The sequence below is a fragment of the Schistocerca piceifrons genome, chromosome 10, assembly GCF_021461385.2.
Source record: "Schistocerca piceifrons isolate TAMUIC-IGC-003096 chromosome 10, iqSchPice1.1, whole genome shotgun sequence".
NCBI classification, from domain to species: domain Eukaryota; kingdom Metazoa; phylum Arthropoda; class Insecta; order Orthoptera; family Acrididae; genus Schistocerca; species Schistocerca piceifrons.
The window spans coordinates 6676997-6690569 of NC_060147.1; the positions used below are offsets into that span (position 1 = coordinate 6676997).

At 39.2% G+C, this 13573-nt stretch overlaps 1 protein-coding gene across 2 annotated transcripts in view; it reads left to right on the plus strand.

The window, feature by feature from the left end:
• Positions 1-414: 414 nt before the first annotated feature.
• The window catches only part of LOC124718874 (protein spindle-F), a 132645-nt gene continuing 119486 nt past the window's right edge, over positions 415-13573 (plus strand). For both annotated transcript variants that reach the window (XM_047244511.1, XM_047244512.1), the window contains exon 1: positions 415-715. The gene's annotated coding sequence lies outside the window, so the exon portion shown is untranslated. The remainder of the gene's footprint in view (positions 716-13573) is intronic.

Genomic DNA, 13573 nt, shown 5'->3' on the forward strand with positions numbered 1-13573 from the left:
TTTATTCATACGACTCATTGACGTCACATCGTATCCAAGTCCGGTCAACTTAGCATCCTCCATATAAACCTTGACTGCGTAACAACTGACTCTCAGCGGTTACAGTAACTGCAATGTTCTTTTACTAAACAATTAACAACAATGCTGTGAATAAAATGGCTCTTTTCTGTGCATAAGAATGTTGTTTACTTTTAAACTATTCGTTGCAACACGGGTCAGAACGACCACAAATTGAAATTTTGAAACATTGCGAAAAAAAAAGAAATATCGTTGCTTTTAAACAGATTAAGTTAAATCGCCACGCCAAGATGAAGACTGTGAAGATAGTAACAATGCTAAAGAGTGTCAAAGCTTTTAAAAGATACTACTAGCTAATGAAGTATCGCTTCTGTGGAAACAGTTGGCCCCAGTGGCAACTTATATAATCACTGGTGTGATTGCGCGATCCGTGATGTTATTGTAGCAGGAGATACGGGGAGAGCAAATATGAAGTGCGTGGTTTCGTGTTGTTAGCAGTGACAGGGGATTATCTGGCAGCTTCTGGCATAATGGTGTGCTCGAAAATTAATACCAACATTCTAGTGCTTCCCGTGCAAAATTTCATCATCTTTTTCGAAGCGAGATAAACAACTGATGTTGTGTGACAGTATGGTCAACTATCAGCTGATAGGATATCAGTAGACGGAAGTGGTATTTCGAGATCAGTGTTTTTTAGGTTAGTTATTTTCTTTGAACAGTTTTTACAGTTATTGTTATAGGTTAGTGTTTTCTTTGGTCAAGTTTGACAGTTATTGTTGGATTTTGTGTTTTGATTGTGAAATTTTGACAGTTCTGTATAGAAAACACTAAGGAATTTTTCTTCACTTCTTTCGTAGAAGCGAACCTATAAATTATTTTAAATTTGTATTTATAGTTAAACTAAAGTTGCCTATTGTCATTATGTAAATCTCACCAGTTCCGAGAAAAATATGGCATTCAGAGTTGCATCAACAATAAAAGTAGACGGCGGAGATAGCGCAGTGTTGACAACGTTCTATGACAGTTGATTAGATTTGTATGAGAAACACTTTGATCCGTTGCAATCTTTTTGTAAAAGTAACATGCAGAGTGTTAAGAAGTACCATGATATGGTAAAGAGATAAGACATACACCGGATGTCATTATCAGAGCACGTGTATTTAGGTTACAGTCTTATGGTTAAAGAAATTTATACAACGATAATAGACACAATAAATGGCTACTTTACAGCCCCGTTGTGTTCACTGTAAGTTCCGATTTTTCATTGAATGCTTGCTGCTCCATTGTTTTCGTTATTTAGTAATCATGAGCAGGAAATTTACAGTATGTTGAAAGACTTGTGCCGGCCCCCTGCCTCTCCTATATTGTTGGGCTGGTAATGTAGATCAGAACGTAAATAATTCACACCCTAAATCATGATTTTACTAATTTAAATAAATAATTAGAAATAACAGACTTTAATGACGAGATTTTGCATTCAGCCTCCCCGTTCCACTACCACCACTTGGCGAAAGATACCCCTTTAAATAACATTTTAATGTTTTTCGGACATGAAGTGTAAATTTCCTCAAGAAGAACTTGCATTTCATAATACTCTAAGTAATAAGGCAATGTGTTTGATCTATCAAAGCCCAGTAACCTTATATTTTATTTTTTGTATGAATGTAAGGCACTTCCAACAACATAAAATTTTTATTATTTGCAACATAGAAGGATGTTTTATCTTAAACGGCTAATAAATGGAAATAAACATAAACAATTCCTTACTCAGTCTTTCGACATGCGAAAGCACACATCGGTTGTGTTAATATGCAAAACTAAACAATGCCTACATATGCAGATTATGGTACATGTGAATAATTTACCTAAATGCTATATACTTTGAGTGAAATTGCTTTGTTCTTGACGTTTCAGCAAGTCAAGTGGTAGGTACCATCTGCCATGCAGTTGGAGTTCTTTTTCAAAATGCCATGTGCGTACTGAGTTCCCTGTTTTGTAGTACATAAAGCATTTCTTGAAGAATTAGTGGCTTCAGTGCAGCAACACTGCCCCTGCCACTGCAGACTGTCAATCATCAAGTAATTTTATCAGAGTATGGGTTGTCTTAAAGCCACACACAAGAATGTTGTTATTGGGCAACTTTGCACGACATTCGTTAGGAAAACAGTTTGTGTGGATTCTTATTTTGTTGGATATGAAAATTTGTTGCAACACTCTTATTGTTATTTATAATTAATTGACTATGGTATGCCTAGCAGCTGAATTGCGTGATTACACAGTTTACAGGCGCCTGCACTTCATTGCTGTTCTCAAATTTTGGTAGAACTCAAGTGTTGTTGGCATCTTAATATGTACTGACATCATGAATGTAGAGTAGGAAGAGAAGGTGCTTCATAATGGAGCCTGGGTGAGGGCACCAAATTTGATTGTACCCACATTTGACAGTACCAGAACTTCACTGGTTGCTTTGCACTTTTGATCACTGCCCTTTAGATATCTAAAAATAAGTCTCGATGCACTACATAAAATAATTGGCCTGTAGTTGTTCATGTCAATCTCAACTCCCCCTCCCCCCCATCTCCACCCCCCTCACTTTCGTGTACATGGGAATGATTTTTTGTGTTTTTGAAGCATCAGGGAAAGTGCCTGAAGGGAAAACTGACTCGGACAAGAATTTTGATGATGTTTTTATACCATGCTCACATTTCTTCAGAATTTTTACTGGAATGCCATCAGTGCCAGCTGACTAAGAGATTTTCCATCCTTTTATTGGTTGGTAATGGTGTAAACTGAATTAGATCTGATTTAAGCCATTGTTCTGATGTGCATTAGTAGGGGAGAATGGGGATACTTGAGCCACACGTGTTTTCTCATCTGTAGGTCAATTTATTTTTCCCCAAGTGGAATCACTGGTTTGTTTTCATTAGCATTTTACAAAGGAAAAACCATCAGTTGTCATGGAGCAAGGTAGAAGTTATGCTGTCTACGGTTTTTGACGTCTGCAGCAAATAATCTGCAGTAAATAATTAGATAACTGATATCCAATTTTTGTTTGGTGCAATTTTTTATGTTTAACCAAAAGAAAAGGAAAGAAGACCGTGTTTAACATCCCGTTGAGAACGAGGTCATTAGAGACTAAGCACAAGCTCATACGGTGTCAAGGGTGGGGAAGGAAATCTGCTGTGCCCTTTCGAAGGAGGTATCCCAGCATTTGCCTGGAGCAATTTAGGGGAATCGTGGAAAACCTAAATCTGGATGGCCAGAAGTGGATTTGAACCATCATCCTCCTGAATATGAGTCTGACATGCAAACAACTGTGCCACATCACTTAGTTTAACCAAAATAAACTTAATGATGAAATGATTGCAGTTTGAACCTTATTTTTGTTCTATAACAGTTTGATTAGGTGAATACATTATGTGGAAGAAAAATGGTGAAGATAAGGATACTAATGATATGCAGGTTAGGGATAGTTGAGTCATGGCACAACAATCCGTGTACTAAAATTACGCTTGTAGGTACATTTTGTAGGGAAAATATTTTTTCTTATAAGCAGTTTTATAAAACTGTTATTACAAAAACATGTTTGTAAAAGCTAGGGCACTGACAGTCACATGTCCCTGTGAAAAGTTCAGGGTGTGGCAGCCTTCATCGAAGGTTATTAAAAACACACCATCAGGCAGTAACTGTAATTTATTTATTACCTCTTATGTCAATTGATAGTTAATGATATGTGTAAGTCAATGTCCATTGCGTGGATTACTTTTTGAATGTGACTCCTGTCAAATGATGCTCCCTTTGCACAACACACTCATCCAGGTGGCGTCGGAAGCTTTCCTCAACTCGGCGTAATGTATTCCCTGGAACATCGCTGACGGCAGTTCTGATGTGATCCTAGGGAATCGTGGCACAACCTTTGAAACATTTCTTGCTTCAGGTAGCCCCAAAGGAAAAAGTCGGCACACGAAAGGTCAGGTGAGTGATGTGGCCAGGAAATGTCACCGAAATGGAAAATTACTCTACCGGGAAATGTCTGTCACGAGAAATCTGTGCAAATTCTGGCTATATGCGAGGTCGCTCCATCTGGTTGAAACCGCAATTGTTCCACATCCCAGTCAGCCATACCTAATTGAGGAAGATTGAAGTCTTGCAGTATCTTAAGGTAGCATTCAATGGTGACAGTTACAGCCACACCACTGTCATCCACAAAGAAGTAAGGGCCAATAATCCCAAAGAAGCAACTCCACACAACACTGTGACACGAGAACTGTGCAAGGGCTCGATGTACAGTTTGTGAGGGTTTACATCACTCCAATAACACATATTCTGTTTATTCACTGAACCACATAACTTGAAATGAGCTTCATCTGACATCAGGATGGTGTGCAACATTTGTGGATTTTGGCGAAGGAGATCGTGAACGGTTAAGCAGGACGTTTCGCGTGAAACCCAATCGCGAGGCCTAATTTCCTGAACAATCTGCAGCTTATATGGGTGAAAATGGAGATCTCTGTGCAGTATTCTCCCGAACGAGCGATCGAGTGTATGCACAGTTTGTGCACGGCAGTGAGCAGATCTTTTTGGGCTATGCAATACTGGAGCACGAACATTTTCCACAGCTTCTGGTTTCTGCCCAGTTCTTTCACTTCTTCCCAGTTTGCCATTGCAAGCAGAACCTGTTGTTCGAAATGCACCTCGCGATGGTCCATCCGTCGGGAACTTTCCAGTGACGTCCCGAGTTGAAATGTTGCCGAAATAGACGGTGGGTAGCAATAACAGAGTTGTTATTCTCAAAATAACTTTCAACAGCAAAGCCATGATGCTGTGCTCTCCACTGCTCCGTATCACTGTCACACTCAAAATGGCATCTCATTAATACACGAATGTGGCACAAGCTGGTGCGCATTCCTGCAGTACATCATTGTACTATGCTAGTAAATTTATGCTGTGAACGCTGCCACAGCATGTACTGGCACTTCTTTAAATAACCGAAAAGATATTGAGCAGATGGACACTGGTGAGAGTGGGCTTATGCCTGCTGTTGCTTTAAGTTCTACATTGAAGTTCTGTCCAGAGACCTTAACAAGTGAAGGTGTTGTTTCGACAGAAACTCTAAAGCTTTGTCTCATTTGGTTAAAGGTGATAGGAAAAGAGCTAAATCGTCAATTTTGAAGTCTACTCCAAAAAAGCTACAAATTGAGAAATTTCTTCTGGAAAGAGCAGAAAAACGTAAAAACAAACAGGAAAAGTCAACAAACATTGACCTGCACAAAAACAACGAATGTCCAAGGCACAGAATCTCCCACAGATAACCAAAATGAAGATATCTGATAAAAATCTGACAATTATTCAACTGAAAGCATGAGCTCATCCATGACACAGAATGATCAGAGTGACAGTGAAGATGCAGTTGTGGACAGGAAGCCAAGCATTAATGATGGGTTGTTGGTAAAAATAGAGGGGGAAATAATGTTAGCCAATATGTTGGAAAAGTTATTAATATAGGTGAGAAATGAATGAATGTGTGTGAAATGTGCAAGAACTGCAGACTATGCTTAAATTGGAGGATTCCAAATGGAGGCACCACTATTGTTGGTAAAATAAAAATGATTCTTCAGCCTGCCATCATCAATACCAGAAATCATTGTGTAACTAGATTCTCTCTCATAAATAATTTTTAAGGACTTTGTTTCTTGGAGTTTAAATTCTTAACATCATAATGTTGTTACTATGAGTTTTTTTTTTTTTTAAACACTGTTTTGGGAATCGAATTGTGATTTAAGTATCTTATTTTTCAGCTCAGCTATCTCTATCATTGGGATCCCTGAGCCATAATGTGAAGCATTTTAATTTCTTCATGGTTACATATTTTTCTATTCGTGTTTTTGAAATACATGATTTAGTGACAAAATGCAAGGTTTATCATAACAGTGTTGCTTTTGTTTAGGCATATAGCAAAAAATTAAAATAATTAAGAAACGAAAATGTGGCTCAAATATCCCCATTCTCCCCTATTTAGTAGACTTTCGAATTCACCACTTGTATTAAGCAGAGACTAAACATTGTTGGTTACATATTGGTTTCCTTTGTACCGTGTGCTGTGATGATTTCAAACTTTTATTTATCTGTTTTAAGTTGCATGTGTGGAACTGTTTCCAATAATAGTGTTCATTCAGTGTTTCTGGAGGAACATGACATGTTTAATATCATTGCATTGTTTGATTAATGGATAAATAAACTACTGAGAATTAGGCCTACCAGTACTATGAGTCAACTATTTGCTTCGATTCGACTTGTAACATGACTCTGTTACGTTGTGCATGTTCATAATTTTATTTGAGGTGTGTGTATTAAAGTTTATGTTGGAGTGGTTGTTATGACTTTATGGTTTACATTGGTAGGGTGAAGGCTCTAGTTTTGGCCACTACCCCACTTATGGCCACCTCGGTGTCAAAGGTTAATTTTTAAGCTTCTCTGGAATACCAGCCAGTTCTACCATAGATTATAATAAACTTTGTGAAAGGCTCTATTCATTTGTCTACATAATCATTCTTTTGTCTGTTTTTGTTTGGAGACACCATTTTGTGAAATGATCAGTGTTGAAGAAGCTGGGTTTTGCAGAAGTTTTTTTTTAAGCAACACATGATCTGTTTTTTTGTATTTTACATGTTTAAATAAAACATCAGAAGAAACTTAATCTTTTCAGAGGTAAGATAAGACATCATATTTTCATTTCTGTTTAGTTTTATATGGCTCAGACTAAAAACATGTTATCAAAAGTATGTGGCCATTAACAGATCCATATTTAGCCCTGGTTCCGGGTTATGGCCACGCATGTGGCCATAAGTGGAGACATGTATGTATCCTGTTTTGGCCACTTCTAAAAACTAATACAAAAATGTCAATATTGATGTTCTGTCCTACGTTACACTAGGCTAATTTTATTTAAATAGGCTTATTAAAAGAATTTTGGTATTTTTATATAAATACATACCGGATTGAAACTTCCTGGCAGATTAAAACTGGGTGGCAGACCGAGACTTGAACTCAGGACCTTTGCCTTTCGCGGGCAAGTGCTCTAGCAACTGAGCTACCCAAGCACGACTCACGCCCCGTCCTCACAGCTTTACTTCTGCCAATACCTCGTCTCCTACCTTCCAAACTTAACAGAAGCTCTCCTGCGCTCCTTCATCAATATTGACATATATTCAACACACAGCAGCATTTTACAAAATACAGATATTCCTTCAACACCCACCAACAGTCTTATTCCTGCAGATATATCAACAACCCACAATAGTATTTCACATAATTCAGGTACTCCAACTTCCAACCATAGTCCATCTTCAGTGTGTATCCAAGTGACACCACCAAAATCATTAGCGACAGTTTTTGAAGGTGTCATCACTTGGCCAAAACCCAAAGAACGAGGCACAAAAAGAAAGAAAGAACACCCACCCACTGTTGTGACTAGTGACAAGTGGGTGGAATATCATGAACTAAAGGAAAAAGAGAAGGAGCAGGAAAAAAGGAAGAGAAAAGCTATGGAGGAGTTAAAGTCCAAAGAGCAGCACTTGGCATTATCTTCTTGTAAAAAAGGGGAAAACAAGAAACAGACAAGAGTTAAGTGATAGGCCGACAAGTTCTTCCGAGAAAGAAGAACGGACGGACAGTGGAAGCAGTTTAGATGACTACGTAGAAGGAGATGAAGATGATATACCAGAAAATGTGAAACTATCTTCGAGTGAGAATTTGAAAGTAGGGGACTTTATTTTGGGAAAATTTAGTTTAACAGGAAATAGAACAACAAGACCTGCAATTTTTAAGTATGTATCTGTAATTTTGAAAGTGCTTTCTGATTCTGAATATGAAATTCAGTGCCTAAAAAGTTCTAATGTTCAGAAAACTTGTTTTGAATACATTGAAAATGATGTTTCGACTAGAACGGGTGAAGATATTATAGGGAAACTGCCAGATCCAGTCTTGATGCAAGAAGGACGTTCATTAAAAACAAAGTTTCCTGGTTCCATTGATATTCGTATGAAATAAACTTGTCTGGAAGTTGATTTAAGTAATTACTGGGACAATACTTTGCCTAATGATTTTTTTTTCTGTTCATTCAGTTGCTGTACCTTTTACCTATTTGATGTATGTTTGTTGTCTTATATACTTTTATAAAGCACAAATTACCTTCTGGCACATGGATTAACAGTTATTTTAGTCATAGTTTTATTATAATATGAAGTGGCCATAAGTGGGGAAACAACTGGCCATAGGTAGGGTTTACATGGCCAAAACCGGGAAAATGCGCCATTTATTTTTCAATATTTTTTTTCTGCTTTTGTTATACAACTTAGAATATTTGTTTTTACATGGTTGTAATGTGTAGACTTTGAAGCAATAGATACGATTTTTTGAAGTAATTTGTATACTTTCTTCCTATAGTAAAAATGTGATGTATCTCAAATTTCCCTTAATGTGGCCATAACTGGGGCCTCGACCCTAGTTGGGAGTTCATATTTAGTACTTTGCAAAAATGGATATCGTGGAATGTGTTATAGTTACTTTAGTGTCGGTAGGTTTTGATAATAGTTAGTTTTGCTAGTTGTGGCTTATTGGTATCTTAAGCTTTGTTTGAGTTGTATAGGTGAAATGATAGTGAAGGGAGACGAAAATTTAATAGTCATGGGTGACTGGAACTCGATAGTAGGAAAAGGAAGAGAAGGAAACGTAGTAGGTGAATATGGATTGGGCGGAAGAAATGAAAGAGGAAGCCGCCTGGTGGAATGTCGCACAGAGCATAACTTAATCATAGCTAACACTTGGTTCAAGAATCCTGAAAGAAGGTTGTATACATGGAAGAAGCCTGGAGATACTAGAAAGTATCAAATAGATTATATAATGGTAAGACAGAGATTCAGGAACCAGGTTTTAAATTGTAAGACATTTCCAGGGGCAGATGTGGACTCTGACCACAATCTATTGGTTATGAACTGTAGATTAAAACTGAAGAAACTGTAAAAAGGTGGGAATTTGAGAAGATGGGACCTGGATAAACTGAAAGAACCAGTGGTAATAGAGAGCTTCAGCGAGAGCATTAGGGAACAATTGACAAGAATGGGGGAAAGAAATACAGTAGAAGAAGAATGGGTAGCTTTGAGAGATGAAATAGTGTAGGTAGCAGATGATCAAGTTGGTAAAAAGACGAGGGCTAGTAGAAATCATTGCGTAACAGAAGAGATATTGAATTTACAATGAAATGGACACCCTTAGCTGCTTACAGGCATTGACATACGTCAACGGGGACAGATGAAAATGTGTGGTCCGACTGGGCCTCGAACCCGGGATCTCCTGCCTACATGGCAGACGCTCTATCCATCTGAGCCGCCGAGGACACACAGGATAGCGCAACTGCAGGGATTTATCTCTGGCACGCGACCCGCGAAACCTACATTCTCAACGTATTGTCCCGCATTACATTCATAGTGCCAAAGATAAATCCCTGCTGTCGCGCTATCCTCTGTGTCCTCGGCGGCTCAGATGGATAGAGCGTCTGCCATGTAGGCAGGAGATCCCGGGTTCGAGGCCCAGTCGGACCACACATTTTCATCTGTCCCCGTTGACGTATGTCAATGCCTGTAAGCAGCTAAGGGTGTTCATTTCATTCTAACGAGCTGCATGTTCACTGATGATATCTGTTCTTTCGGACATGTCCGAAAGAACAGATACCATCTTAGTGTGTGTGTGTGTGTATGAATTTAACTGATGAAACGAGAAAATACAAAAATGCAGTAAATGAAGCAGGCAAAAAGGAATACAAGTGTCTCAAAAATGAGATCGACAGGAAATGCAAAATGGCTAAGAAGGGATGGCTAGAGGACAAATGTAAGGATGTAGAGGCACATATCACTAGAGGTAAGATAGATACTGCCTACAGGAAAATTAAAGAGACCTTTGGAAAAAAGAGAACCACTTGCATGAATATCAAGAGCTCAGATGGAAACCCAGTTCTAAACAAAGAAGGGAAAGCAGAAAGGTGGAAGGTGTGTATAGAGGGTCTGTACAAGGGCGATGTACTTGAGGACAATATTATGGAAATGTAAGAGGATGTAGATGAAGATGAAATGGGAGATACGATACTGCGTGAAGAGTTTGACAGATCACTGAAAGACCCAAGTCGAAACAAGGCCCTGGTAGCGGACAACATTCCATTAGAACTACTGATGGCCTTGGGAGAGCCAGTCCTGACAAAACTCTACCATCTGGTGAGCAAGATGTATGAGACAGGCGAAATACCCTCAGACTTCAAGAAGAATATAATTCCAATTCAAAGAAAGCAGGTGTTGACAGATGTGAAAATTACCGAACTATCAGTTTAATAAGCCACAACTGCAAAATACTTACATGAATTCTTTACAGATGAATGGAAAGACTGGTAGAAGCCGACCTCGGGGAAGATCAGTTTGGATTCCGCAGAAATGTTGGAACACGTGAGGCAATACTGACCCTACGACTTATCTTAGAAGAAAGATTGAGGAAAGGCAAACCTACGTTTCTAGCATTTGTAAACTTAGAGAAGGCTTTTGACAATGTTGCCTGGAATACTCTCTTTCCAATTCTGAAGGTGGCAGGGGTAAAATACTGGGAGCGAAAGGCTATTTACAATTTATACAGAAACCAGGTGGCAGTTAAAAGAGTCGAGGGACGTGAAAGGGAAGCAATGGTTGGGAAGGGAGGGAGACAGGGTTGTAGCCTCTCCCCGATGTTATTCAACCTGTATATTGAGCAAGCAGTGAAGGAAACAAAAGAAAAATTTGGAGTAGGTATTAAAGTCCATGGAGAAGAAATAAAAACGTTGAGGTTCACCGATGACATTGAAATTCTGTCAGATACAGCAAAGGACCTGGAAGAGCAGCTGAATGGAATGAACAGTGTCTTGAAAGGAGGATATAAGATGAACATCAACAAAAGCAAAACGAGGATAATAGAATGTACTTGAATTAAATCGGGTGATGCTGAGGGAATTAGATTAGGAAATGAGATGCTTAAAGTAGTAAATGATTTTTGCTATTTGGGAAGCAAAATAACTGATGGTCGAAGTAGAGAGGATATAAAATGTAGACTGGCAATGGCAAGGAAAGTGTTTCTGAAGAAGAGAAATTTGTTAACATCGAGTATAGATTTAAGTGTCAGGAAGTCGTTTCTGAAAGTATTTGTATGGAGTGTAGCCATGTATGGAAGTGAAATGTGGACGATAACTAGTTTGGACAAGAAGAGAATAGAAGCTTTCGAAATGTGGTGCTACAGAAGAATGCTGAAGATTAGATGGGTAGATCACATAACTAATGAGGAGGTATTGAGTAGAATTGGGTAGAAGAGGAGTTTGTGGCACAACTTGACAAGAAGAAGGGACCGGTTAGTAGGACATGTTCTGAGGCATCAAGGGATCACCAATTTGGTACTGGAGGGCAGCGTGGAGGGTAAAAATTGTAGAGGGAGACCAAGAGATCAATACACTAAGCAGATTCAGAAGGATGTAGGTTGCAGTAGGTACTGGGAGATGAAGAAGCTTGCACAGGATGGAGTAGCATGGAGAGCTGCATCAAACCAGTCTCAGGACTTAAGACAACAACGACAACAACAACAACAGGTGAAATGAAATTTGAGGTATCAGGTTTTTGAGCTGTGTGGTATCCTGGTATTGGTGTCTTCATTTGAGTTGTATAGGTCAAATGAAATATTAGATTCCAGTTGTGTGTGTTTTATATTTTTTGTTCAGTGCATTCTCAAGGATTTCATCACCCCTTGCCCCTTTTTTGTATTTATGTGGAATGATAACATTGTTGTTATTTTTTTTTTTTTTTTAGTTTTAGGTTGCCTCCACCCAAAACACCCCTAAGTCGTGTAGTTGTCCCAGTAGTTTATTGACCAACTTTAATATTTTGTATTTGTTTGTGGGCACTTGACCTGTCTTGTGGTCGCCACCTTGAATATGCTCGAAACGCCAGTGACTGCCGTGATGATGATGCCGTGGGATCAGACTGCAGTACATTGCAATACTGTTACTAAGTGTAACTTTATTTGTGCTCTTTATCATGTTGTTTTTCTTAACAGTGGGAAATACGCGACCTATCAAAGTCAGTAAGTGATATTTCTTCACCCAAAGACATACCCAATGCACACAGGGTAGCAGTTAGACAGCAGCTTTTTAGTACTCTCACAAGGGAACCTCCCCATCGCACCCCTCTCAGATTTAGTTATAAGTTGGCATAGTGGATAGGCCTTGAAAAACTGAACACGGATCAGTCGAGAAAACAGGAAGAAGTTGTGTGGAACTATGAAAAAAATGAGCAAAATACACAAACTGAGTAGTCCATGTGCAAGATAGGCAACATCAAGGAGAGTTTGAGCTCAGGAGCGCCGTGGTCCCGTGGTTAGCGTGAGCAGCTGCGGATCGAGAGGTCCTTGGTTCAAGTCGTCCCTCGAGTGAAAAATTTACTTTCTTTATTTTCGCAAAGTTATGATATGTCCGTTCATTCATTGACGTCTCTGTTCACTGTAATAAGTTTAGAGTCTGTGATTTGCGACCACACCACAAAACCGTGCGATTAGTAGACTAAAGGAAGTGCCTCTCCAATGGGAACCGAAAACATTTGATTGCAACCGATTCCCCCACAGGAAAACACGTCTAATATATTCTATACGACACTGGTGATGGCATGTGCGTCACGTGACAGGAATATGTTGTCGACCCACCTAACTAGTACACTTGGCGAATGGGTAAAAAAGATTCTACCTTGCTCGATTTGGGTTTTCTTGTGGATGTGATAATCACTCCCAAAAAAGTGATAAAAACGTAAGAGCTTGTCACATAAACTGAAAATAAAAAATTAAACTTTTCACTCGAGGGAAGACTTGAACCCAGGATCTCTTCTTCCACAGCTGCTCACGCTAACCACGGGACCACGGCGCTCCTGAGCTCACACTGTCCTTGATGTTGCTTATCTTGCGCATGGACTACTCAGTTTGTATATTTTGCTTATTTTTTTTCATAGTTCCACGCAACTTCTCCTTGTTTTCTCCATTGATCTGTGTTAAGTTTTTCAAGGCCTATCCACTGTGCCAACTTATAACTAAATCTGAGGGGGGTGCGATGGGGAGGTTCCCTTGTCAGTACTCTATGCTTTGCTTTAATGTAAGTCTAAAGGCATACTTCAGTGCTTGTGTGATGTTCCCAACTTTTTGTTGTAATGTGAATCTTCACTACTGAGTGCACATTGGAATGGACATGGCTTCAGGCTGTTGAAAACAAAGCATCCACCCTCCCTCAGTCAAGCAATGAGGAATAAAAAAGGTGTAAAACACTGATTATAGGCTTTGACGCATCAGAAGCTCTCTGTGAATAAGGTATTGTGGCATTCGAGGGCTGGGTTGATGAAGACGATGCTTCTGAGCTTTTTGGAAATGGGAGGTAGTCAGAGGTCAAGAGGAGGATACTGCATTCTGGTGTCCTGTATCCAGCCAATGCCAGGCTGAGACTAGTGTGATACTTCTC